Raw genomic sequence first — 25563 nt, forward strand, 5'->3', positions numbered from 1 at the left:
ATTAACTGATTCGAGCCCATACATGATACAACACTTAGACAAGATGTGAACTTCCCCTACAGTTATGGTTTCATTAGTCCCCAACAATGAAGGCAATCATCATAGGTGTAAGCACGTAATTGTTGACCCGTCACGTTTTTGAGCTATTTTTAGTGTTTAAAATATTTATTAAACTTAATTTTAAATTTATGGAGTTTTAGTCAATTTTTACTTCAAATTACAATTTAAAAACACAAAAATATTTTCATATTTAGTTTAAGGTCAATTAGTATATTTATATTTATAGTATTTTAATGATATAGTTTTACTTTAATTAATTGGAATTAGTTTTACATTTAATAGTATATTATTAAATTATTTAAAGGAAATGAATTATGTTTTCTTCATTGTTGGACTTTAAAAGTTGGATAGCCCCAGATTTGGCCGAATTCGGATTTTTTAGGCCCATATCCTATCTACCCACAATATAAAAATATAATTAAAAACAAAAACCCTAAACCTTGAGACTCTAGAACGGCAAAATCCCCCCCCCCCCCACCCCACCCCACAAAAAAAATCGGCTTCCTCTCCAAAGAGAACAACCGCTGCTTATCTTCTTCTCCTCAAGAATCAAACACATCCAAAAAGCTCCATTAATCTCACAAAAAAGAAGACAGCAGCCGTCAATGACCTCGAATTCTCTCACCCTTAACCCCTGAACCTCCCCCCTTTCTTTTCCACCTCTTCCGACTCAAACAAGCCCATATCACACACCGTGTACTGAGTTACAATCTCCAAACCTCGCTCTCACACTAGTAAAGTATCACATACGTCCAAATCTCCAAATACACATAACATGAGTTACAATCTCAAAGAATCTTACTATTTAAAAAAAAAAGCAAACCCAAAGCAATAAGATCTGGATAGACTCGGGAGAAGAAACATTGGGACAGAAAAAGAGAGAAAAAAAGGTTGCCGATTCGAGGTCGATCGAGGTTGCAACTCGTGATTTTCAGTTCGAGGTTCCGTCGTCGGTTCGAAGTTCCGATCAGTAGCTCGTTTGAATCGTTGTTTCTTTTGGTGCTCGCTCATTTGTATATGTTGGAAATTTCAGCAATAAAAGGTTCACTCTTCCTTTTAATTATTTCAGCTAATTTTCGTTAGTTTAGATGAATACTTAATCATTTTATTTCAATCTATTGTTACCATGCTTTCCCCTTTTGTTATCATAATTAAGTTACCCATATGCTTCATGTTAATCTCTTCCGTTTTTATGCGCCTCTATCCTTCGGCAATTGAAATGAATAGCATGAACTATGTTACTTGTTGGATTTGTGGTGATATCTCACATGTTTTATGTTATATCTTTTTTGTTTAGCATTGAACGATGTTGTTAATATGCATCATGTGATTTTGAGTGGTTTATAGCTATTTCTTGTTTTGCTTGATAAAATTCCATGTTAGTGTGATGTCTTCATTATGCTAAGTAGAGAGATTGTTGAGTTTTATTGAATCATAAGGTTAATAAAGAATAAAATAAGAAGGATTAGGCCTTTAAGCCAATTTGGCATTGAGGGTTCGGGCTGTTTAAGGTCGGTGATATTAGGAATTGGAGTTTGAGTTAATTGCAAATACTTTTCGGGACTCAATAGAGTAATTCATTTTATAAATAATCTTAGTAATAAATTTCATATTTCTCCACAATAAATTCCATACCTCATGACATCACAACAAATCTTAAAATAGTTTAGGAAGAACAATTCTAATCGCTAGTATGCTTTAGGCACTCTTTTAATCAATTATCGTGATTATGTATACATTCACGTGATATAATTATGATTCCAAAATAAATCAAAGTACGCGTTTGCGTGACTTTGACCAAGCAATCTTAAAAATTAATAAAGCGCGATTAATCGTGTACACGTCCGCGTGACATGAGTTTAGCGCCCCAAATAAAACGGATTTACACACATGTACTCCGTATCAAAGTTTTTATCCATAAACGCCATAATTAAAAGTGGTAAAAGATATAACACACATAGGTTCTAAAAATACGTAGTTAAACAAATTATTAAGCCAAGTTTGATTAAAAACGACCGTGCTAAAATTACGGAATCCGATAATGCCTATCACCTTCTCCCAGGTTAACAGAATTCCTTACCCGGTCTTCTGATTTTTGCAAACTTTAAAACAGAGTCAAATTTCCTCGATTTGGGATTTTAAAATAAACCGATGACTTGAGGCACCATAATAATTATCCCAAGTGGTGACTCTGAATCTAATAAATAATCCCATTTTGACTAATATCACTTTAATTGGAAAAACTTTTTATCCCTCGAAAAAAAGGAGGCGTGACAGCTCTGGTGACTCTGCTGGGACCGAACCCAGAATCTCTAGTTCAGGGTTTAGAATTCGAGTTTGTAATGTAATATGTACTTGGCTTTATTGTTTATTGATATTAATGTGTTTGTGGGCCTAATGTGCTAATTGCCGCTTATTTACCGCTTCGATATTATTTGAACTGTATAAACTATCTTCTTACACCACCCTTCTGAGTCTTCTAAAAATATGGTGCACACGTACGCGTGACCCACTTTTTTGTTAGAGGTCATACCAAATAGAACGAGGCTGGATCAACAACTGGGTCAGGTAGACTTTCGTGCTCCCGGTATATTGCCCCCACATCGGCTCAAGCTGTCCTCTTGGGAAAGCCATGTCTAGAGCAAACCCCTAGGATTTAAACCTAGACTAATATAGCCTCATGTCAGATCCCTAGTAGGTACGTTTGTTTGCATCACGTGCATTTGACTTAGGGGACTCAAAGCAGGGGTTGGGTCCGTCTAGGACAGATGTACCCAAAACTAAAAAGGCCATCCTAATACTTCTTACGTTCTACTTGTACATTTATTTGATGCGATCAAATGTTGATAGACTTTTAGAATATAAAAAGAAAATTGAAAAAACAACAAGAGAGAAAATAAGAGAGTGAAATTCACCTGGTTTTCATCAAATCCTTGTGTTCAAAAATCAAACTGTCTGATTTCATTCAAAATGTGTTGAAAAATAGACTAGGATTTTGAGATATTCCCCGCTTTTGGCTGAACTATGCGGGTCTGACCTCACCGGATGTGAGATATGTAGGCAAACCTCATCGGTTCCGGTCCCCAATTTTCAAAAAAGTCCAAAATATTTCCCCTTTTCTTAATTCTTTCTTAGAATTATTTCCTTAGAAAATAAATAAAAAAATCCAAAAATATTTTCCCTCTTTTCCGAAGTCTTTCATTCAAAAAAAAAAAAGAGAAAAAAAACTTTCAAATCAAAATCCAAAATATTTTTTTTCTTTTTCAGAAGTCATTCTTTTCGAAATCTAGAGGCAAAAATATTCAGGATTCAAAAATATTTTCTTTTTTCTTTAGAAGTCTTTCTTTCATAAATTCAAAATAAAAGTTCAAAAATCCAAAAATATTTCCTTTCTTCTTTAGAAGTTTTTCTTTCGAAATTATTAAAAAAAATATTTTCTTTCTTCTTTATAAGTCTTTCTTTCGTAAATTAAAAAAAATATCAGAAAAAACATATATCAAAATAAAATAAAAAAAACAAAAAAAAATTTCCTTGTTGGGAGCTTCATGCTCTAAAAAAAGAGTTATTTTGTTTTCTTTATTTCTGATCTTCTCGAACTACGCAAAGATCTGATTCATGTCTCTACATGATACGTAGGCAACTCACATTAAGTTCGATCGACCATTTTAAAAAAATGAATAAAAAATGATGATGATGATAATAAGGACCGACTGAGTCCATTCTAACTTAATCTTTGTTTTGAATGGTGAAGAAAGTTTAAGGTGGCCGGTTTGTTGTAAGCTGACAACATATCCAGAATTCACAATATCCAAGAGAAAAATGCCAATGACAACTGACATCGAAACTGTTACGAGTGGTCAAAAGACTCAGGGTCGGGAGATTCAACAAGTGTCTACTGGGTTGAGGAAAATAGAATACTAAAATAACAAATGACTGAAATGTGTCAAGCATGGACCAATGCCAAGGATCGCCCTTTTCTATTCATGGTCTCCCAGAGTTCACATCCATCTCGACTACTACCACTCCGGTCTCATTGTCTGATCAAACCTATCCAACTGGGTTCAGTCTTTATCTCAATTGTATGACTGCAACTGGAACTTCTGTTGCGCGCTCCCAAAGTTTGCCATTGAAAACCAATCAGAAAACCACTACTATTATGCCCATCTTCACTATCCCATAGCCGACAGTGGTGCAGAGAAAACTCATGAGTCACAATTTGCTACCCAGCAAGAACAATACCACTCTCTTGAGTACCACTCATACCTATTTGATCTTCCTGCAAAGATTGAGAAGCCTGCCCGTAAGATCTCACAGGAAGAAATAGCCCAAAGAATGAAAAGCTTAGAACAACAATTGAAAAACATGCAAGGGTTGACAAGTCGGAAGAGTATTGCCTTCAAAGATCTATATATGTTCCCCGATGTTCGTTTTTCACTTGGTTTCAAGACTCCCAAATTTGAAAAGTATGATATACATGGAGACCCCATAGCCCACCTGAAAAGGTATTGCAATCAACTAAGAGGTGCGCGAGGAAATGAGGAATTACTGATGGCTTATTTTGGGGAAAGCCTTACAGGAGTAGCCTCTGAATGATTTATGGATCAACACACCTCTCACTGGCATGTCTTGGATGACATGGCCCGAGCCTTTGTTAGACAATTCAAATACAACATCGATATCGCCCCAGACCGTAATTCCCTTTCAAACCTGGAGAAGAAACCAACTCAAAATTTCAGGGAATATGCCAATAAATAGAGAGAGCAAGTGGCTAGAGTTAAGCCACCCACGGATGACCACGAGCTAATCACTGTCTTCCTTCAGGATCAAGAGCCAGGTTATTTTCAAAACATGATGTCCGAAGTGGGCAAATCCTTCTCGGAACCAATCAAAATTGGGGAAATGGTTGAGAATCTCCTTAAGACATGCAGAATTATAAATCAAGCAGTTCTCAAAGATGCAACTCAGGCTGTCCAGATTGAATATGTTAATTTAGTGACACGAATGAGAAGGATGAATAAACCATGATGACAACAAAGTCAAGAAGAGGTTATATGAGAATATCTCGAAGGTATGAGCAGCCTCGTCAGGTTTCCGATGATTCCCCTGAGCACTACCATCTACCTCAGAACCCACAATACTCTTTTGCTCCACCTCAGTATGTTATACAGCTACCAAGACATCCTAGAAGGCGAGCACCAGCACCGCAAAGTCTCCATTGGCCTCCACAAAATTTTCAAGTGCCCTATAACCCACATCCAAGCTAAGGGTATAGAGGGGAACAAATGTTGAAAGATAATTTTACACCAATAGGAGAGTCCTATGCAAGCTTGTTTGAGAAATTAACGCATTGTGACATGATTGCACCCATTCCTCTAAATAATGTGGATCTACGTGCAAAAAGCTTTGACCCTTCTAAATGGTGTGAATACCATTCCAATTCCCTGGGGCACAATGTTGAAAGTTGTCGGGATTTGAAAAGAGAAATAGAAAGGATGATCCAGGAAAAATTGATTGTGATCCAAGAGAGTGACATTGACACCCAAAATATCGCAGAGAATCCTTTGCCTGCACATGATGATGCACACTTTGTTTGGATGATATGTGGTGACATAGAGTATGAGAATCCTCTCGGGAACTTATCGACTGAAGTTAATGAGTTTGAAATTTGAGAAGACCCTGGTGGTTCAGATGAGCAAATTTGTGGCTAAATGTCAAGCTTCGCAATTGAAAAGTCATTCCTTCCTCACTAAGAAGGATTATTGGTACCTTGTTTTGATGCTTTTTCTATTATCTGGTTTATTTCAGGGTTGTGATCTAGATTTTTTATGTTTTATTGAGTCAAAACCTTCCACCCCTCTATTTTGTCTGTGTGAGTCTTGTCTGTTTGTTCTCTTGTTATTTTTATTATCTGGATTATTTTAGGGTTTTAAATTGGATTTTAGGTTGTTTGTCTTGTTGTCAAACCCTTCCATCCTTATTCAATAAAATATAGTTTATCCCTTTGTGTCATTCCGTGCTTAGTTTCTTTTCCCGCTAGTTTTAGTGACATGATATGCATGCAAATTTTTTGGCCAGATGTTAGAAAAACTGATTTAGTGCCTGTTTGGATTGACTTGTTTTAAGTGCTTTTAAGCCAAAACCAACCGTCGTGATGGCACATATCGTGGAACTAGGCCAGCCTTTAACAACGCATCATAGAAAAATAACTTTTAAAAAATAATGACAGAAGCGGTTAACATTAAAGAAACCTTTTAGAAAACAGAATAAATTCCAAAAGTATGATACAATCTAACCCAAAACTGGGGTGTCACTGAGTACATGAGCATCTAAATTAGAATACAGTCCACTACAATGTCTAGAGAAATAATTGAAAATACAACTAATTATAAAGAAGGAGAGTCAAGGCCTGCGAACACCGTGTAGCTACCTTTATAGTCTCCGAACTCTGAAGCCTCGATCAGCAACTGCCATCATGACCGTAATCTCCTGGATCTGCACACGAGGTGCAGGGAGTAACATGAGTACATCCAACTCACTATGTAACTAGTCCAAACTTTTGACTGAAAGGTAGTGACAAACTCAATTGGTATAGATAATATAGAAATAATTGTGCAGAAACGTAAGCATGCTTTCAAATTAAATAGGCAGCTCAACACAATAAAAGTAAAGCAGGTCTGAACAATATAAAGAATATAACTTTGCTATCTCTACATGCCAATGCATATGCTGTATGTGATGCACCATGCTGTCAGCCTCATGTGCTCACTCTCAAATGGTCAACCACTCGGTATTGTATATAGCCCATACGGCCTAGGAAAGATCCATCCTGGAACATATACCTTACTGACTATAAGTTACCCAGTACCGAGGAAGGCCAATCTAGCCCTGTGGAGAAGATCCATCTCTAGGTATCAGGTACTTCGGACAAGATCCATGTCCAGCGAAGATCCATCCCTTAATAATATCAACTGCGCTCACTGGGGGTGTGTATAGACTCCGGAGGGGCTCCTACATCCCAAGCACTATCACAAATCAATATAACCGTTGCGGCGTGCAACCCGATCCCATAGTTGTCACTCAAAATCAGGCCCTCAACCTCACTCAGTCATCAATCCTTCCAGTCTCACTCACGGGCTCACAATGTCATGAAAAACTAGCCCGAACAATGATATGATGTATCAATAAATAACAAATGAGACTGAGATATGATATGAAATGCATGTACATGACTGCGTACAAACTATCAATGAAATCATTGATATGACAACAAGAAGTGACCACTATGGGTCCCAACAGTACCGACATAAAGCCTAAACATGATATCTAGCATGATTGATGACTCAATTACTTTGTCACATGGTGAAAATACGGATATCAACAAGATAGTGTCACTATACAGTGACATGGAATCAACCAGATCATAATTCTCACGGTGTGAACACCCGCATGTCCGTCACCTCAATAGCAATCACATAACACATAATTTAGGGTTTCGAACCCTCACAACCAAGTTTGAAATAGTTACTTACCTCAATCCGGGCAAAATCCTATTCCGCAATGCCTTTGCCCCTCAACTCGGTCTCCAAACATCCCGAATCTAGTTACAAGTAGTACAATACAATCAATAAAGGCTAAAAGGATCAATTCCACGAGAAAACTACTAAATTATAGCCAAAACCCAAAATCAGCTCAAACCTGGCCCCAAGGCCCACGTCTCGAAATCCAACAAAAGTCATAAAACCCAAAAGCCCATCCACTCATGAGTCTAACGATACCAAATTTATCCAAATCTGATATCAAATGGTCACCCAAATCCCCAAAATTCATTCTCCAAATCCCTAGCCTCAAACCTCCAAATTTCACCTCAACACTCACAATCTTGGTGGGAAAATCAATGGGGAAACAAGATTTATGATAAAAAATGAGTACAAGAAGATTAAATAATCCCATAAAAAATCCTCTCCAAAATCGCCTATGTCCGAGTCCAAAATGCTGAAATAAGACTAAAATCGTGAACCCTTGTTTTTAAACATTCTGCCCAGGTTTTTCGTACCTGCGACCCTCTATCCGCCTCTGCGGTAAAATCCCTGCTTCTGCGATAGTCACTTTCCCCATCTTCCTCCGCTTCTGTGATCACTGACCCGCATCTACGTAAGTCGCAGGTGCGGAAATCGCATCATACCTACGGACCCATACTCTCATCTGCGCTCCACTATCCGCTTCTGCGACCACCGCAGGTGCAAGAAAGTCTTCGCACCTATGACCTCTGCCCATCTCGTCCTTGATCGCACCTGCAATCCTTGCCATGCTTCTACGAGCTCTCACTTGCGGTTCCCACTCCGTAAGTGCGGTTACACTAGAAGCAGCAGCACTTCAGTTGCATTCCTCAACTCAAACTCAAGCCGTTAGCCACCCGAAATCACCCCAAAGCCCTCAGGACCTCAACCAAACATACCATCAAGTCCCAAAACATCATACGAACTTAGTCAAATCCTAAAATCACCTCAAATAACATCAAAAACACCAATTACACACGAGTTCAAGCCTAATGAACTTCGAAATTTCCAAATTCTACAAACGATGCCAAAACATATCAAATCACGTCCAATTGACCTCAAATTTTACACTCAAGTCCTAAATGACACCAGGACCTAGTCCAACTTTTTTAAATCCAATCCGACCTCGATATCAAAAAAGTCCACTCCCGATCAAATTCTCCAAAATTCCAACTTTCGGCATTTCAAGCCTAATAATTCCACTACAGACCTCCAAAACACAATCCGGACGCGTTCCTAAGTCTAAAATCACCTAACGGAGCTAACAGAACCATCAAAATTTAAATTGAGGTCGTTTACGCATAAGTCGACATTCGGTCAACTTTTCCATCTTAAGCTTTCAAATAAGACTAAGTATCTCAAATTCATTCTGAAATCACTCTGGACCTAAACTAACTAACCCGATAAATCATAATATAGTTGTAGAACACAAAAAAACAAAAATTGGGGAAATGGGGCTATAAATCTCGAAATGACCGACCGGATCGTTACATAAATACAAAGTCGAAACACTTTGGAATTAAGCTCGAGTAAAACTCATGTGGAACTAGAATAGTCATAACCGTGGAGGTTAATGATCTTTACCTTCAAATCATTGTGAACGTCAGATTTGAGAAATCAATTGAAGTTTTTTGGAAAGTTTGACATTGATGATGAAAAGTGTCTTTCGACCACGATACACCAAGAATATAGACATATTCATCAATGTTGTAATCGTGAAAGGATACTATGTTTGGCGTTCTCGAGGCCCTATTTCTGCTATCCAAATACTTTATACCCTTTGTTACCCCTTTTGAGCTTGTGTTATTTTCTTTGACCACCCTCTTTTGGAATCAGGTTTCGAGTTAAAAGTCAAAAGAAAAATGAAAAAAATAATAAAAAATGAAAACAAAAAAATGATGAAACGAAAAGTCCATGCCCCAAGAGTACAAACTGCGGCAACTCTTAGAAAGAACAGTCAAAGGTCCATGCCCCAAGAAAATAGAAGTTGGAACAATTTGTTTTGAAAAAAAAAAAGAAACAGAAAGGAAAATGAAACATAGTTAGGTCAGATGTTTGAACTAAGTTTGACATGATTCCTTAAAAAAGGGATACGTAGGCAGCCTTACTGTCACGACCCAAAAAATACAAATCGTAATGACACCTAACTCAACCCACTAGGTAAGCCAACTAAAAGAAGCACAACTCAACTGAGGTTATAATAGAAAAGAGAATAGATAGCTGAGCATTTACAAATTTACCCAAGACCTGGTAGTACGAATCACGAGCTTCTAAGATTTGGAATTTCAAAACTGATACAAATAAATACACGTTCTATTTGAAGGTTACTTAAACAGATTAGCAATAATCTAGACTACCAAGGACAAGTGGCAGCTATAACCAAATGCACGAATATCTTCTGAATCAGCACCCGATGTCACCAGCAGCTCTGCTCCAAAATCTGCATGAAACGTGCAGAAGTGTAGTATCAGTATAACTGACCCCATGTATTGATACGTATTTTGTCTAACCTCGTCGAAGTAGTGATGAGGCCTTTAGTTAAAAAGATGCTTATTGTTATAACCTATACAACAGATTAACAGTAAGGCAGTTCAAAGTATAACGGATAAAAGTATCATATACAACTCGGCGAGACAGTCAATAATTACTAAAACAACCCCTGTAGAATATTTACGATCTTTCCTCATATGAGATATATGTCCAAAATGTTAAATGTCAAATCACATGGCACGGTAACACCCTTCGTGCTTTTATCTCATCCTCACCATGTATAAGTAAATTTATGTAACAATTCAATTAGCATGGCAACACCCTTCGTGCGTTCAACTCATCTTTCCAAATGATCGTATAACATAGCCAACCCTATCACAGGAACACAATAATAGGAATTACTAAGTAAGAAATATGCAAGTAATGACGATGGGCAAGGATGCACGTTGGATCACAGTAAAGGACTAAGCGAAATACACGCGAGTAATAATAACAAATGAAAAACAAGGAATATCAACTTCAATAACTAGTATATTGGAGGCCTAAGTACAAATATAACAATTAAGACAGAAACACTTGATCTTTGCAAGTTAACAAGTAAGGGCATGAATGACTAGCATGGTGGAAGGCAAAAACTAAAGTGCAACATAATAGATATAACATGAGTATAATTATAAAAGCAGGAACTAGGCCTGGTATTCGCAAGTTAAGCAAGTAAAATACATGGGCAATGCAACAACAATTGAGATAAAGGTCAAGTATAGGACAATAACAACAAGTCACACAAAATATGTAAGTACAACAATAACAGCTCAAGGTAAGGACACAAACATATACACAGGAAACAAATATCACATCATAATGCACATCCCTCGTCCTCACCTGCACGGAAACACCCTTCGTGCCATGACCTCACAATAACATACAAGCATAACAATATAAATAAAATAGCACGGTATCACCCTTCGTGCTTTTACTCTCAAATGATATGGTACGACATCACCCTTCGTGCTTTTACTCTCAATAATATGGAACGACATTACCCTTCGTGCTTTTACTCTCAATAATGTGGCACTCCATCACCCTTCGTGCTTTTACTCTCAATAATATGGCGCGTCATCACCCTTCATGGTTTACACTCTCCCTCACAAAATAATGTATAAACAATGGCACGACATCACCCTTCGTGCTTTACACTCTTCCTTACCAAACATATATATAACAATAACAAACAAGACATGAAGCATAAAGGACATCAAGGAGAGTGTTTTAACGGATATTCCAAACAATTCCCAATCCCAACCTTCCAAGTCAACAATGATTCAACAACCCTCAAGAACTGACTATTCAAATTCTTCCACAGATCTCATAAATGATCCACAATTCAATTATAGAGTCTAGTGTCTCAAGAATATCGACTGCAGCAATGTAGTAATAATTACGCATAGAGATGACCAAACTAGACACATCAATGTATTTTCAGAATTCTATCAAATTCGATCAAGTTATATTAGGCTAAGTCTTGATTACTAACATTTTATACTACGTTCTTAATATCGGTAAATTAACTGAAACATGAAGCAAGGGAGTTACGTAATTCTACAAGACACAATTAGAGCACAATCTACCCCAGAGCATGATTAACCTCGGCACATACATATATGCTCTTCACCTCATATATGTATCACCCCTGCATGTAGCAAACAATGACAAATAGGAGAAAAATTTCCCTCAACAAAGTTAGGTAAAACACTTACCTCGATTAAGCTAATCTTAATGCTCAACTTAGCCTTTTCCTCAACAAATTCGCCTCCGCCCAACTCAATCTAGCCAATGACGACTTGAATACACCACACATTGCAAGAGAAAAAAATTTCAATTAATAAAGCTATGATTTTTATTCAATTTCTAAAAAGTCAACAAAAGTCAAACCCAGGGCCCGCCCGGTCAAAATCCGGGAACAAGGTTAGGTCTTGATTACCCATAGCCTCACAAGTCCAAATATGTGTTTTGTTTTCAAATCCGAGTCCTATTCGACTCTCAAATCCTAAATTTTTTATTTTTCAAAACTTTGACAAAATCTCCAAATTTTTCCATAGATTTCTCAAGAATTTGATGTTAAATCTTGTATAAAATCATGAAATATAGTTGAAAATTGATTAAAGATACTTACCAATATTTTGGTCTAAAAATCCCCTCTCAAAATCGCCTCACCGCGAAGCTAGGGTTCAAAAATATAAAAATGAAGCAAAAACTCGGAATTCTCAGTACTTAGCAGGCTGAAGATGTCGCATTTGCGAACAAAACTTCGCATTTGCGTATAAACAGTGTTTTTGCCATTGCCATAAATGGTTGGCAATTGCGGATGAACAGTGTTTTTGCAATTGCCATAAAAGGTTCACAATTACAAATTGTCACATCTCCTTTTTACCACCCGAGGGGTGTATATAAGGGAGTTTTTCCATTTAAGTGACATTAATCGAAATGAGATTATTTAATTTATTTTTTAGATTCGCCACTAGGAATAGTTTATCTGGTGTCCTAAGTCACCAGTTTATTTTAAAATCCCAAATCAAGAAAATTTCGACTTTGCATTATAAGCCTGCGAACCAGAAATTCTAGATATGGAATTCTGTTAACTCGAGAGAAGGTTTTCGGCATTCCCGGGTTTCGTGGTTCTAGCACTATAACGACCCGGCCAGTCGTTTTGAGAATTTAATCTCCGTTCAGCTGTGTAAGGTCTTGAACAACTTTGTAATATGAGCATCGACTTGTGTGCATGGTTGAATTCGGTTAATAGATGATTCAGAGTCGAATTGGAAGAAGGCATCAAGTTTTGGGAGCTTGAACGGTGAAAATTTGACCAGAATTGGACTTTTGAGTAAATGGACCTGGAATGAAATTTTGATAATCCCAACAGCTTCGTATTGTGATTTTGGACTTAGGCACGTGTCCGGATTCAGATTTGGAGGTCCGTAGGGTAAATTGAGGTATTTCGGCGAAAGTTGGAAAAGTTAAAGTTTAACCCATAGTTGACTTTTGTGATATCGGGGTCAGAATGTGATTATGAGAGTTGGAGCAGCTCCGTTATGTCATTTTGGACTTGCCTGCAAAATTTGGCGTCATTCCGAGTTGATTTAATCGGTTTCGACACAAGTTTTCGAATTTGGAAGATTTGGAAGTTCATAGTTTGATTCATGGTGTGTTTCGTCGTTTCAGCTTTGTTTGATGTGATTTGAGACCTCGAGCGAGTCCATGTTAGGTTATGTGACTTGTTTATGAGTTTAGACGGGGTCCCGAGGGCCTCGGGTGTGTTCCAGGTGGGCTACGGGTATTTTCCCCATTTTTGGAACTGTTGTTTTGCTGCTTCTGATATCCTTCTTTGTGATCGCGAACAGCCTCTCGCGTTCACGATGACTTGTTGCTGACCACCTCGAAATCCTTCTTCGCGTTCACGTCCTTCTCTTCGCGTTCGCGAAGCCCTGCATTTTTCTTCTCCGCGTTCGCGAGCTCATCATCGCATTCGCGATGAGCAACCTGGGCAGTCTTAAATTTTCTTCTTCGCGAACGCGGCCCTCTCTTCGCATTCACGATGAATAAAAACCTAGGCAGACAAAATATATCCCAAAATCAAGGGTTTCACCATTTTCATCACATTTTGACTTCTAGAGCTCAGTTCTTGGCGATTTTTGTTGGGGTTTTCAAGAAATTCGATTGGGTAAGTGTTCTTCAACTAGAATTAAATATATTCCATGAATTTGTCTTTATTTGTATCATTTAAATTGTGTTTTGGGTTGGGGAAAGGGTTGGTTTTTGAAGAAAAATTTCAAAGTGAAAAATCATGATTTGAGGGACCAAATGGTATCGGAATTGGATAAATTTTGTATGGTTAAACTCATTTTGGAATGGGTGATCGGATTTTTGTAATATTTGATGGGTTCCGAGGTGCATGCCCGGGGGTCGACTTTTGGGTCGATTTTTATATTTTTGTAAAGATTGAAACTTTATTATTTGGAATAGTTCCTTATTCGATTTTTGTGTTTTGGAGTTGTTATAGTTGGATTTGAGCTCTCCGGAGGTCTTTTCGCCCGAGAAGTCCATTTTAGAGTACCGAGTTGTCGTCCTTGAGGTAAGTATCTTGCCTAACCTTGTGTGAGGGACTTCCCGTTAGGATTGAGTTTTCTATGTTGATTGAAATCCATGTACGCGAGGTGACGAGTGCGTACCCGGACTTAATTGTGGATAGTTGGCCTTGTAGGGTTCTTAGGTTCTTATATTCACTATGTATGGAGTTATTCTTGATATGACTGAGTTCCTGCTTATTAGTTTCGTCTCTACATGCTTAGTTGGAATTGTTTGCTGCATGATTTATTCTTATTGCCTAATTGTCATCCTGCTTGATTAAACTGAAGAACTTCGTCTCTCTTATCATCATGCTACCTTTTCATAACTTTTTGCGTTACTGAGAGTTAGTGTTAGTGCACGCGGTCTCTACCGTGCGGTTGTGGTTGTGTTGGTGCATGAGGTCTTTGCCAGGCGGTTGTAGTTGTTGGTGCATGAGGTCTCTGCCGTGCGGTTGTGGTTGTATTTTGCACGAGGTCTCTGTTGTGCAGTTGTTATTGAGGGGTTGCAAGATCTTTGCCGTGCTATTGTTACTATTGATATATTGCACATGTGGCTTGACAAGGCAGGATATGTTTATATGCTTATATGTGGGTTGCGCATGTGGCGAGATAAGGTGGTAACATTATGATGCATGTGTGGCAAAACAAGGCAGGCGTTTATTATGTTATTATTCGCACACATGGCAAGACAAGGTGGGCTATGTCAGGGATTGATTGTGAGGATTTGTGATGGCTTGGGTGCATTCTTGTTTGTTAATTATATGATTGCGGTACGCTTACCTATATGAGCTTTATCTCGTGGAAGTTGTGAGGAAACATCGTATGTGTTGTTTGCTCTTCTCCTTACGTCTATTAGCTGGTAGGTTATTTTGTTAGAGCACTTGCACAAGCATAAACATAGTTGAACACTCCTATTGGATGTGAAGTCCTCCTAATTTTGCTGAGTATAGATGTACACCCTCGTTTACCTATTATATATGTGAGAGTGGCCCTGGTTAGGAAGTGAGTTGTCAGTATGACCATGAGGTTGATAGGGGCATAGGATGCCAAGTGTTAGATTTTAGGTACTGGGACTTGTGAGTTGTAATTGTCCGAGATTCGGTATTTCGTGGAAATTGTTGGATAAGACCTGATGTGAACACTGTCGTAGGATCTGAGTTATTGCTTACCTTTATTGTATTGTGACTCTAGGATTTGGGTTGTGTTTTTGCTCGCTCTTCTGTGTCATTATTTTAGTATTTCGTGTTGCTTGAGGTTTTCTTCCCTTATTGAGATTGTAGTATTGTTAGCCATTTCGTGTAGTCTTTATATATACATCATGTCCCGTTGTTCCTATATTTGTATAGTTTATTGGATCGGTAGGTGTCTTGACTGTTCCTCATCACCACTCCACCGAGGTTAGTCTTGATACTTACTGGGCACTGCTATGGTTTGTTGTGTAGATCTAGGTACTTCCACTCAGTTCTATCATCCTTGGGAGGAGGCATTTCTGTAGAGACTTTGAGGTATATCTGCCACGTCCGTAGACCGAGGAGTCCCTTTCTATCTTTCGGTAATAAGTATAGCCTTTCAGTATTTTCCCCTTGTTTAGACTTTTTCGGAGTTAGAGCTTCTTATGTATCTCTTAGCTTGTGATTCGTGAGATTCCGAGTTTTGGGAATTGTTGTTAGCTTCGAGAGTTGTTATTGTATGTGCCGAGCAGCACCTTAAATACTGTTTCATTTTACTATTTTGGTTTTTAATTATTTCTTCCGCAATTACTATTTACATTCTGCATTGTTAGGCTTACCTAGTCATAGAGACTAGGTGCCGTCATGATGGTTCACGGAGGGCGAACTGGGGTCGTGACAAGTTGGTATCAGAGCTCTAGGTTCATAGGAGTCATGGATCACAAGCGGTTTATTAGAGTCTTGCTGATCGGTACGGAGACGTCAGTACTTATCTACGAGGGGCTATGTAACTGTTAGGAAAATTTCCACTTCATTTGATTTCCTTGTCGTGCGAGATTTTTGACTTCACAATCCTAAACCTCTATCTTCCATTCTCTCACAGATGGTGAGGACACATGCTTCCCGAGATGATCAGGCACCTGCGCCCCCTACTGCAGCCGTCAGAGGTCGGGGCCAGGGTAGAGGCCAAGGACGCGCACGTGGTGCAGCTAGAGCACCCGCACAAGCTACCACTGAGGTACTACCAGCAGTCCCAGCTAGAGTCCAGGCACCTGATACGCCTATTGCTACTACTACTCCAGCTCTTCAGGAGACTCTTGTGCAGTTCATGAGCATGTACACCACTTTGGCTTAGGCAGGGTTGCTTCCCCTTGCTGCAGCCACATCTCAATCCAGGGGAGGAGCACAGACTCTCACCGCCCGCACTCCTAAGCAGCAAGTGCATGTTGAGAAGGTCCCTGAGATTATTCTTGTACAGCCTGCAGTCTGAGATCAGCCCGAGGGCAGGGCAGCAACTTCTGAGGAGGAGCAGCTGAGGCTTGAGAGATTCTAGAGGTACAAGCCTCCTATATTCAGTGGTCTGGCATCAGAGGATGCTCTGGGATTTCTAGATGAGTGTTACCGCATTCTCCGTACCATGGGTATATCGGAATCGAGTGGGGTTTCTTTCACCGCCTTCCAGCTTCGAGGAGCCGCTTATGAGTGGTGGCGCACCTATGAGTTAGACAGTCTGAATGAGGCAGCTTCACCAACTTGGACCCAATTTTCAGATATGTTCCAAAGAGAGTTTGTCCCTTAGAGCCTCAGGGATGCATGGCGGGCAGAGTTTGAGCATTTGCACCAGGGTACTATGACTGTCTCGAAGTATGCTGTCTGTTACACTAGCTTGGCTAGACATACCCTAGCCTTGGTTTCTACTGTTCGCGAGAGGGTTCGCCGGTTTATTGAGGGGCTTAATCCTAGCATCAGGTCTAGCATGGCTCGTGAGTTGGAGATAGATATTTCTTATCAGCAGGTGGTGAGCATTGCTAGGAGTATAGAGGGTATGAATGCTAGGGAGAAAAAGGACAGGCGGGGCCATAAGAGAGAGGGAAGACGGGATCAGGAGAGAGAGTTTGAGGAGGCAAGGAAGCCTCGTAGACCCGAGAGATCTGCTGGTCCTTATTTTGGAGGCAGGGTGCGACATGGTAGAGGTTTTGTGGGTCAGCCAGTTCAGTTCACGCTTTAGACTTTGCATAGTGACTCAGGTGTTCATGGGTCTCGAAGTGCCGTACCGCATAGTTTCCACAGCCTCGTTAGTAGAGAGGTTGCTTTGAGTGTGGAGATACTAGCCATATGGTGAGAGATTTTCCTAGACTTCGGGCTGATGTGTCATAGTGAGGTATTCATTCGAGTAGAGGGCACCCAAGAGGGGGAGGCCCGACTCATTGATGTGTTTCATATAGTAGGCTTGAGGCCGCCGCGCCAGCTAAATGTCATTCAGGTATGATTTCTGTTTGTTATAGAGGAGCACTATCCGTAGTTCATTAAAGTTTTGCTTATCGGGGTGAGTTTCCCTACTTGTTGCTCCATTTATGGGTGCATTTCATGATTAGCACTTTGTTTATGTTATTACCCTATTGGGAGGTTCTATGAGTGATAACCGTGTCTATCATCTGTTTCTAGCCATTGTCGGGAGTTATGAGACTAGTAGTAAATTCTTGTTGTCCATTACGGTAGGTTTGATGTAATTTCTGAGTATCTTTGGCTACGAGCTGTGATTTTATGCTCCACCAGTGCGGGAGCCAGTACGTGTTGTAATCTTGGTGACAGAATTGATCTAGTGAGAGTTCCTAGCTGATTTGATGTGTACCCTACTTGTGATTTAAGGTGGAGGGCGGGACCCTCGTGATTTCATGTGTTTTGATATGTTGAGGCCGAGCTGTGTATCGCGGTGGGAGTTATATCAGTATGAGAGCCTTGTGATTCTTTTATATGCCTTAATTCTTTCTTGTTAGATTGTTTTGTAGATTAGTGTTGATAGAAAATTTGTGCTTGTATGGCTTGTTTGGTAGTTCCCTTATGTGTTTCCCTTCCCATATTCAGTCATTTTCGTTCTGTGCTTTCAGCTTGTGGGTGTGTGCCTGTTGGTATTAGCTGAGATTTGGTGATTCGGGTGTTTAGTTATGTGGCTTTTGTGGTTATTGTATCATCACCAGAGTGGTGGGGGTTTGAAACGGGTTCCTATTGGATATGAGCCTTATGGCTGGTGCTAAATTTGATTCCAGGCGAATATTGCGATTAAAAATATTATTGTGGGCTTATATGTGATGTGTCGTGTTGTGTTGTAAGGGTGTACTATATGGGTGTTGGTACGAATTGATGTAGCTGGTTGAGACTGATACCGGGTATGTATTTAGAATCGGGTCTTTTGAAAATGGATGGAAGATGAGAATTCTGGTTCTAAGGCTTATTGGCATTGCTAGAAAGGCTAAATTTCAGTTGAGATGGTGTCGTCAGGCTTAAGTGGATTGGGGTGACGTGGGATCACTAGCGAGTGTATATTGGAAGTGTGTATTCAGTGACTTGAGGACTCGAGGCGAATCTTGGCACGTTCGAGGAAGAACATTGGTTTTAAGAGGGGAGGATGTAACGACCCGGCCGGTCATTTTGAGATTTAATCTCTATTCAGCAGTGTAAGGTCTTGAACAATTTCGTAATATAAACATCGACTTGTGTGCATGGTTGAATTCGGTTAATGGATGATTCAGAGTCGAATTGGAAGAAGGAATGAAGTTTTGGGAGTTTGAACGATGAGAATTTTACCAGAATTGGACTTTTGAGTAAACGGCCCCGAAATGAAATTTTGATAATTCCAACAGCTTCGTATGGTGATTTTAGACTTAGGCGCACGTCCGAATTCAGATTTGGAGGTCCATAGGGTAAATTGAGGCATTTCGGCGAAAGTTGGAAAAGTTGAAGTTTGAGAAATGGAGAAGTTTCACCCATAACTGACTTTTGTGATATCGGGGTTGGAATGTGATTTCGAGAGTTGGAACAGCTCTGTCATGTCATTTTGGACTTGTCTGCAAAATTTGGCGTCATTCCGGGTTGATTTGATTGGTTTCGTCACAAGTTTTCGAATTTGGAAGATTTGGAAGTTCATAGTTTGATTCATGGCATGATTCGACGTTTCAGCATTGTTTGATGTGATTTTAGACCTCGAGCGAGTCCGTGTTAGGTTATGTGACTTGTTTATGAGTTTAGACGGGGTCCCGTGGGCCTCGGGTGTGTTCCGGGTGGGCTACGGGTATTTTTCCCCATTTTTGGAACTGCTGTTTTGCTGCTTCTGATATCCTTCTTCGCGATCGCGAACAGCCTCTCGCGTTCGCGATGCCTTGTTTTTGACCACCTCGAAATCCTTCTTCGTGTTCGCGTCCTTCTCTTCGTGTTCACGAAGCCCTGCATTTTCCTTCTTCGCATTCGCGTCCTTCCCTTCGCGTTCGCGAAGCCTTGCATTTTTCTTCTCCGCGTTCGCGAGCTCATCATCGCGTTCGCAATGAGCAACCTTGGCAGCCTTAACTTTTCTTATTCGTGAATGCGGCCCTCTCTTCGCGTTCACGATGCATAAAAACCTGGGCAGGCAGAATATTTCCCAAAATCGAGGGTTTCACCATTTTCATCACATTTTGGCTTCAAAAGCTCGGTTTTTGGCAATTATTTTGGGTTTTTCACGAAATTTGATTGGGTAAGTGTTCTTCAACTAGAATTAACTATAATTCCATGAATTTATCTTTATTTTTATCATTTAAATTGTGTTTTAGGTTGGGGAAAGAGTTGGTTTTTGAAGAAAAATTTCAAAGTGAAAAATCATGATTTGAGGGACCAAATGGTATCGGAATTGTATAAATTTTATATGGTTGAACTCATTTTGGAATGGGTGATCGGATTTTTGTAAAATTTGATGGGTTCCGAGGTGCGGGACCGGGGGGTCAACTTTTGGGTCGATTTTTATATTTTTGTAAAGATTGAAACTTTATTATTCGGAATAGTTCCTTATTCTTATAGTTGGATTTGAGCTATCCGAAGGTCTTTTCGCCCGAGAAGTCCATTTTAGAGTACCGAGTTGTCGTCTTTGAGGTAAATCTCTTACCTAACCTTGTGTGGGGAACTTCCCCTTAGGATTGAGTCTTCTATGTTGATTGAAATCCGTGTACGCGAGGTGACGAGTGCGTACCCGGACATAATTGTGGATAGTTGAACTTTTAGGGTTCTTAGGTTCTTATATTCACTATGTATGGAGTTATTCTTGATATGACTGAGTTCCTGCTTATTAGTTTCGTCTCTACATGCTTAGTTGGAATTGTTTGCTGCATGATTTACTCTTATTGCCTAATTGTCATCCTGTTTGATTTAACTGAAGAATTTCGTCTCTCTTATCATCATGCTACCTTTTCATAACTGACTGCGTTACTGAGAGTTATTGTCATCCCTCCTATAATCGCCTAGTCTTAAGTGCAACTAAGATCACCTTCCCTTAACTAAAATTACCGAATGTTCTTGTAACTTCCCAACCTTAAACGGAGTTTAGATGACCTACATCTTTTTTGACTTGCCTTTATTTGGGACTACTAAACTCGTGTTGTCTTCCTTGTGCTGATTTTCTTTATTTGGGATTGTCACTACATGTTAATTTCCCCTTTTGTTGAATTGTCCCCTTTATGCCTTTCATTTTTCTTATTGTGGCTATTCTTGTGAACTGGTTAAACCGATTCCTTGTGATTTGAAGTTTTGGAGTGGATTCACTCGCTATATTTTGTATTACTATCACTGTTATTGTTGTGCAGGTTGTGTTGGTGCACGCGGTCTCTGTCGTGCAGTTGTGGTTGTGTTGGTACACGAGGTCTCTGCCGTGCGGTTGTGGTTGTTGGTGCATGAGGTCTCTACTGTGCGGTTGTGGTTGAGTTGTTCACGAGGTCTCTGCCGTGCAGTTGTTGTTGAGGGGTTGCGCGAGGTCTTTGCCGTGCTATTGTTACTATTGATATATTGCACATGTGGCGTGACAAGGCGGGATATGTTTATATACTTATATGTGGGTTGCGCATGTGGCGAGATAAGGTGGGAACATTATGATGCACGTGTGGTGAAACAAGGTGGGCATTTATTATGTTATTATTTGCACACGTGGCGAGACAAGGTAGGTTTTATCAGGGATTGATTGTGAGGATTTGTGATGGCCTAGGGGCATTCCTGTTTGTTAATATTGTGATTGTGGTACGCTTACCTGTATGAGCTTTATCTCGTGGAAGTTGTGAGGAAACATCATATGTTCTGTCTACTTTTCTCCTTACGTCTATTAGCTGGTAGGAAATTTTGTTAGAGCACTTGCACAAGCATATACATAGTTGAACACTCCTATTGGATGTGAAGTCCTCCTAATTTTGCTGAGTATAGATGTACACCCTCGTTTACTTATTACATATGTGAGAGTGGCCCTGGTTATCAAGTGAGTTGTTAAGTATGACCATGAGGCTGATGGGGGCACAGGATGCCAAGTGTTAGATTTCAGGTACTAGGACTCATGAGTTGTAATTGTCCGAGATTCGGTATTTCGTGGAAATTGTTGGATAAGACCTGATGTGAACACTATTGTAGGATCTGAGTTATTGCTTACCTTTACTGTATTGGGACTCTAGGATTTGGGTTGTGTTTTTGCTCACTCTTCTATGTCATTATTTTGGTATTTCGTGTTGCTTGCGGTTTTCTTTCCTTATTGAGATTGTAGTATTGTTACCCATTTCGTGTAGTCTTTATATATACATCACGTCCCCGTTGTTCCTATATTTGTACAGTTTATTGGACTAGTAGGTGTCTTCACTGTTCCTCATCACTACTCCGCCGAGGTTAGTCTTGATACTTACTGGGCACCGCTGTGGTGTGCTCATGCTACTCTTCTGCACATTTTTGTTGTACATATCTAGGTACTTCCACTCAGTTCTATCATCATTGGAGGCGTTTCTATAGAGACTTTGAGGTATATCTGCCGCGTCCGCAGACCGACGAGTCCCTTTCTATCTTACTGTAATAAGTATAGCCCTTCAGTATTTTCCCCTTGTTTAGACATTTCCGGAGTTAGAGCTTCTTATACATCTCTTAGCTTGTGATTCGTGAGATTTTGGGTTTTGGGAATTGTTGTTAACTTCGAGAGTTGTTATTGTATGTGCCGAGCGGCACCTTAAACATTGTTTCATTTTACTATTTCGGTTTTTAATTATTTCTTCCGCAATTATTGTTTACATTCCGCATTGTTAGTCTTACCTAGTCGTAGAGACTAGGTGTCGTCACGATAATTCACGGAGGGCGAACCGGGGTCATGACAAGCACGATCGCTTAAACTATTAATATTTGGCCTATCATATGATTTACTACACATTTTAAAACTATTGTGCTTTTTTAACTTTATAACCGCTTTTAATTATTTTATGGAATTATTCTGGAACAAGTTACGACTGTCGTACACTTGTTTGTTTGACACACATTGCGGATCATTTCACGGGAACCATACCTACGATCTACAACATGTTTGATTTATAAAAGTTACTAGAAGTTGTGGTCGGGTCACATAAATATACCCCCGGATTTGGAAATTAGGTATCACAGCTACGTCACGGGAACCGTACATGTAGCTATGATGATTTTATTATAAACACGCCTAAAGCAAGCTGCGAATGTTTTAAAAAAATGTTTTCTATACTAAGTTATAATATCAATGTGAGGGCCATGGGTTTCATTTGTGGATGACACACCTGAATTTATTTTTAAAAGGTTTTACTCAACTAAAACATACTATTGATATTCATATTTAAAATTAATTTTAAATTAGGTATCACAACTACGTCATGGGAACCGTACCCGTAATTATAATGATTTAATTACGTGCCTAAAGCAAACTACGGTGTTCATAATTAATTATTTCTAAATTTGAGATTAATCGTAAATGTCACGAATTTATAGATAAAATGTGATTGTACAAGATAAAGAAAGGAAGCCCACCAAATAAAACTTTGCATTGACATGAATTGACAACAGTGCATTCATCGCTCCTATGAGTCTTTTAGCTCATGAAAGACAAAAAGGTAAACTTTTCAATTTCCAACTTGCAAAAGATCCAAACAAAATATCTCATCCTCCCAAACCACAAACCATCATTTAAAGGCAAAATTCTTAAAATGGGTAAGATAAAATTAGCCCCAGAATCAAATGGTTTATAAGAGTAATCCGAATTCAGCTCAGTATCACTATGTTTTTCTTTAGCGGGATGAAAGTGAATACAAGTTTCACATTGTAAACACTAGTATAAGTACTATCAACTAAATTCCCAATATAAACAGCAAGAGTTTGATTTGTCATAAGCAAAGAATAATACCTTGTAATATCCTTCTTAACTGTACAAATAATCCTATTAGCTAGCGGCCGTGAGCTCTTAGCTTTTTGAAATTTTGAGAGTTGGGTTCTCTAGTTAAACTAACTTCCATAAAAATGGATTTCCTTATGCCGCAGGCTTTCATTTCCCCCAGCTGATTCTCAATTTACAAGGAAACAACTATCAATAATCAAACATCTTAAAAAACAATTGGAATCAATTTAATCCTTAAGCTCACTTTAAACATGAATCATTGCTTTTAGGAAGTGAATTCTGTCAACAAACTGTATCAACTTAATCAACAATTACCTAGTAGCTTGGACATTTAATTCAAACGTGTCTTATAGCATCAAATATTAATCAGAGAAGGAGAATTCAGGCAGATTTGAAAATTAAACATACTAAATCTAGGAGATCCATCACACGCTTAACGTGAACAACACAAATTTCATTCACAAACAACAAAGTACAGGACAACAGGTAAATTTCCACATTCCTATAGCAGAAAATAGCAGAAAAGTGACCAAATAATGGTCAAAATAATAAAATCTGGAGCTCAACCAAGCTTAAACAACACAGCATAAGCAGCAACAGTAGAACCCTTAGTTTCCTCTCAATTTTCTATCCGATTTTTCTCCAGAAACCTCTCATTTTTTGGAGTCCCGAACCTGGTCGTCCCCTGTCTCTCTATCCTAAGTCGTGCTTGTGTCTCTTTTGCAAAATGAAAAGAGTCTTGAAAATTTTAATCGCCGCTGTGATTTTTCGTTTAAAGAAGAAGAAAGCTCCCTTTTAGAGGTGCGTCTATCTCTCGTTAGCCTTAGGGAACGAGAAGATCTAATCTCTGGATTTCTAGGTTTGGAGAAAAATTAAAAAGAAGAAGAAGGGATGGGTGTAGATACGTTGTATCTCAATTTTCAAGGGAGGAGAGTCTCTGATTTTTTTTAGGTCTAAAAATCTGATTCTCTCTTCTCTAGGTTTTTCTTTTTAATGAAAATAGAGTTTGTCTTTTATTTTTGGGCGAAATTCATTTAAAAATCAATTGGGCCAATTTAAAATTTGGCCCAGCATGCCAAGACCAAAATTAATCCCTCTCTTTTATTCAATTTTTTTTTTGTTTCTCCTTTTTTTTTTTTATTTTCTTTAATTTAAAAATCCTAAATCAACTTCCTAAATTAATCTAAATTGTAATATTAAGCTAATTATCCAATTATAAATTTATAGCAATTAGTTTGATCCTAAATTAAAAGAGAAAAATTACTAATCTAAAATTAAAAGATAAGATGTAAAAAAGATGAGCCAATTTTTGTGATTTTCAATTTAATAAAGCAATTAATCCTAAAAATATGAAAACAAAAATCTAAATGCAATGCATGGTATTTTTGGTATTTTTCATGATTTTAATAAAAATTAAACGTGCGCAAAAATGTAAACAATTAATAAAATCCTAAAACAAAATCTACAAAATGGCAAATAATTAGAGAAAATCTATTTCTTTGAATTTTATAGGAGTATTTCATATAGGCAAAAATCACATGCTCACAGCTGTCCCTTTTTGCTCAGGAACATGAAGGATTTTCGGGCAAAGATAAAATGAGCAATTGCGAACGATTTTTGCACGTTTAAAACTCCATGGGAAGCATCTTTTGAAAAAGTCTAACCGAACCTTGCTTCGAAGGTTGCCTACATATCCTTGGCGATAAAGGAATCTGGTTAGTGTAGTTCTAGAAGTTTTGGTAGCTGGGACTACCGAGAAACTATGATTTCACTGATGTTACTGTTGTTTCTGCTTGCTGAGCTCCTTATTACACTAAAATGAAAAATAAAAAGCTAAACTAGCTAAGCCTATCAACTACGAGTTACAAGATTCCTATCTATAATCCTTCCAAAGCTTGATCTCGAGTCTTGGCTGGTTCTTCCTGCAGACTCCGATCTAAATCTTGATGCTCGTTAGCCGCAAACACTGGTTCGTTCTTCTTCAGCTT

The 25563-nt window shown here is 38.8% G+C and overlaps 1 long non-coding RNA gene across 1 annotated transcript; it reads left to right on the top strand.

Moving 5' to 3' along the window:
• The first annotated feature begins 510 nt into the window (after positions 1-510).
• LOC142164645 (uncharacterized) lies at positions 511-22386 on the top strand. The gene is made up of 3 exons (XR_012695486.1): positions 511-1102; positions 14164-14235; positions 21006-22386. It is a non-coding gene; the product is annotated as an uncharacterized LOC142164645 (long non-coding RNA).
• Positions 22387-25563: the final 3177 nt, after the last annotated feature.

Source organism: Nicotiana tabacum, chromosome 10 (genome assembly GCF_000715075.1).
Source record: "Nicotiana tabacum cultivar K326 chromosome 10, ASM71507v2, whole genome shotgun sequence".
Lineage (NCBI taxonomy): Eukaryota > Viridiplantae > Streptophyta > Magnoliopsida > Solanales > Solanaceae > Nicotiana > Nicotiana tabacum.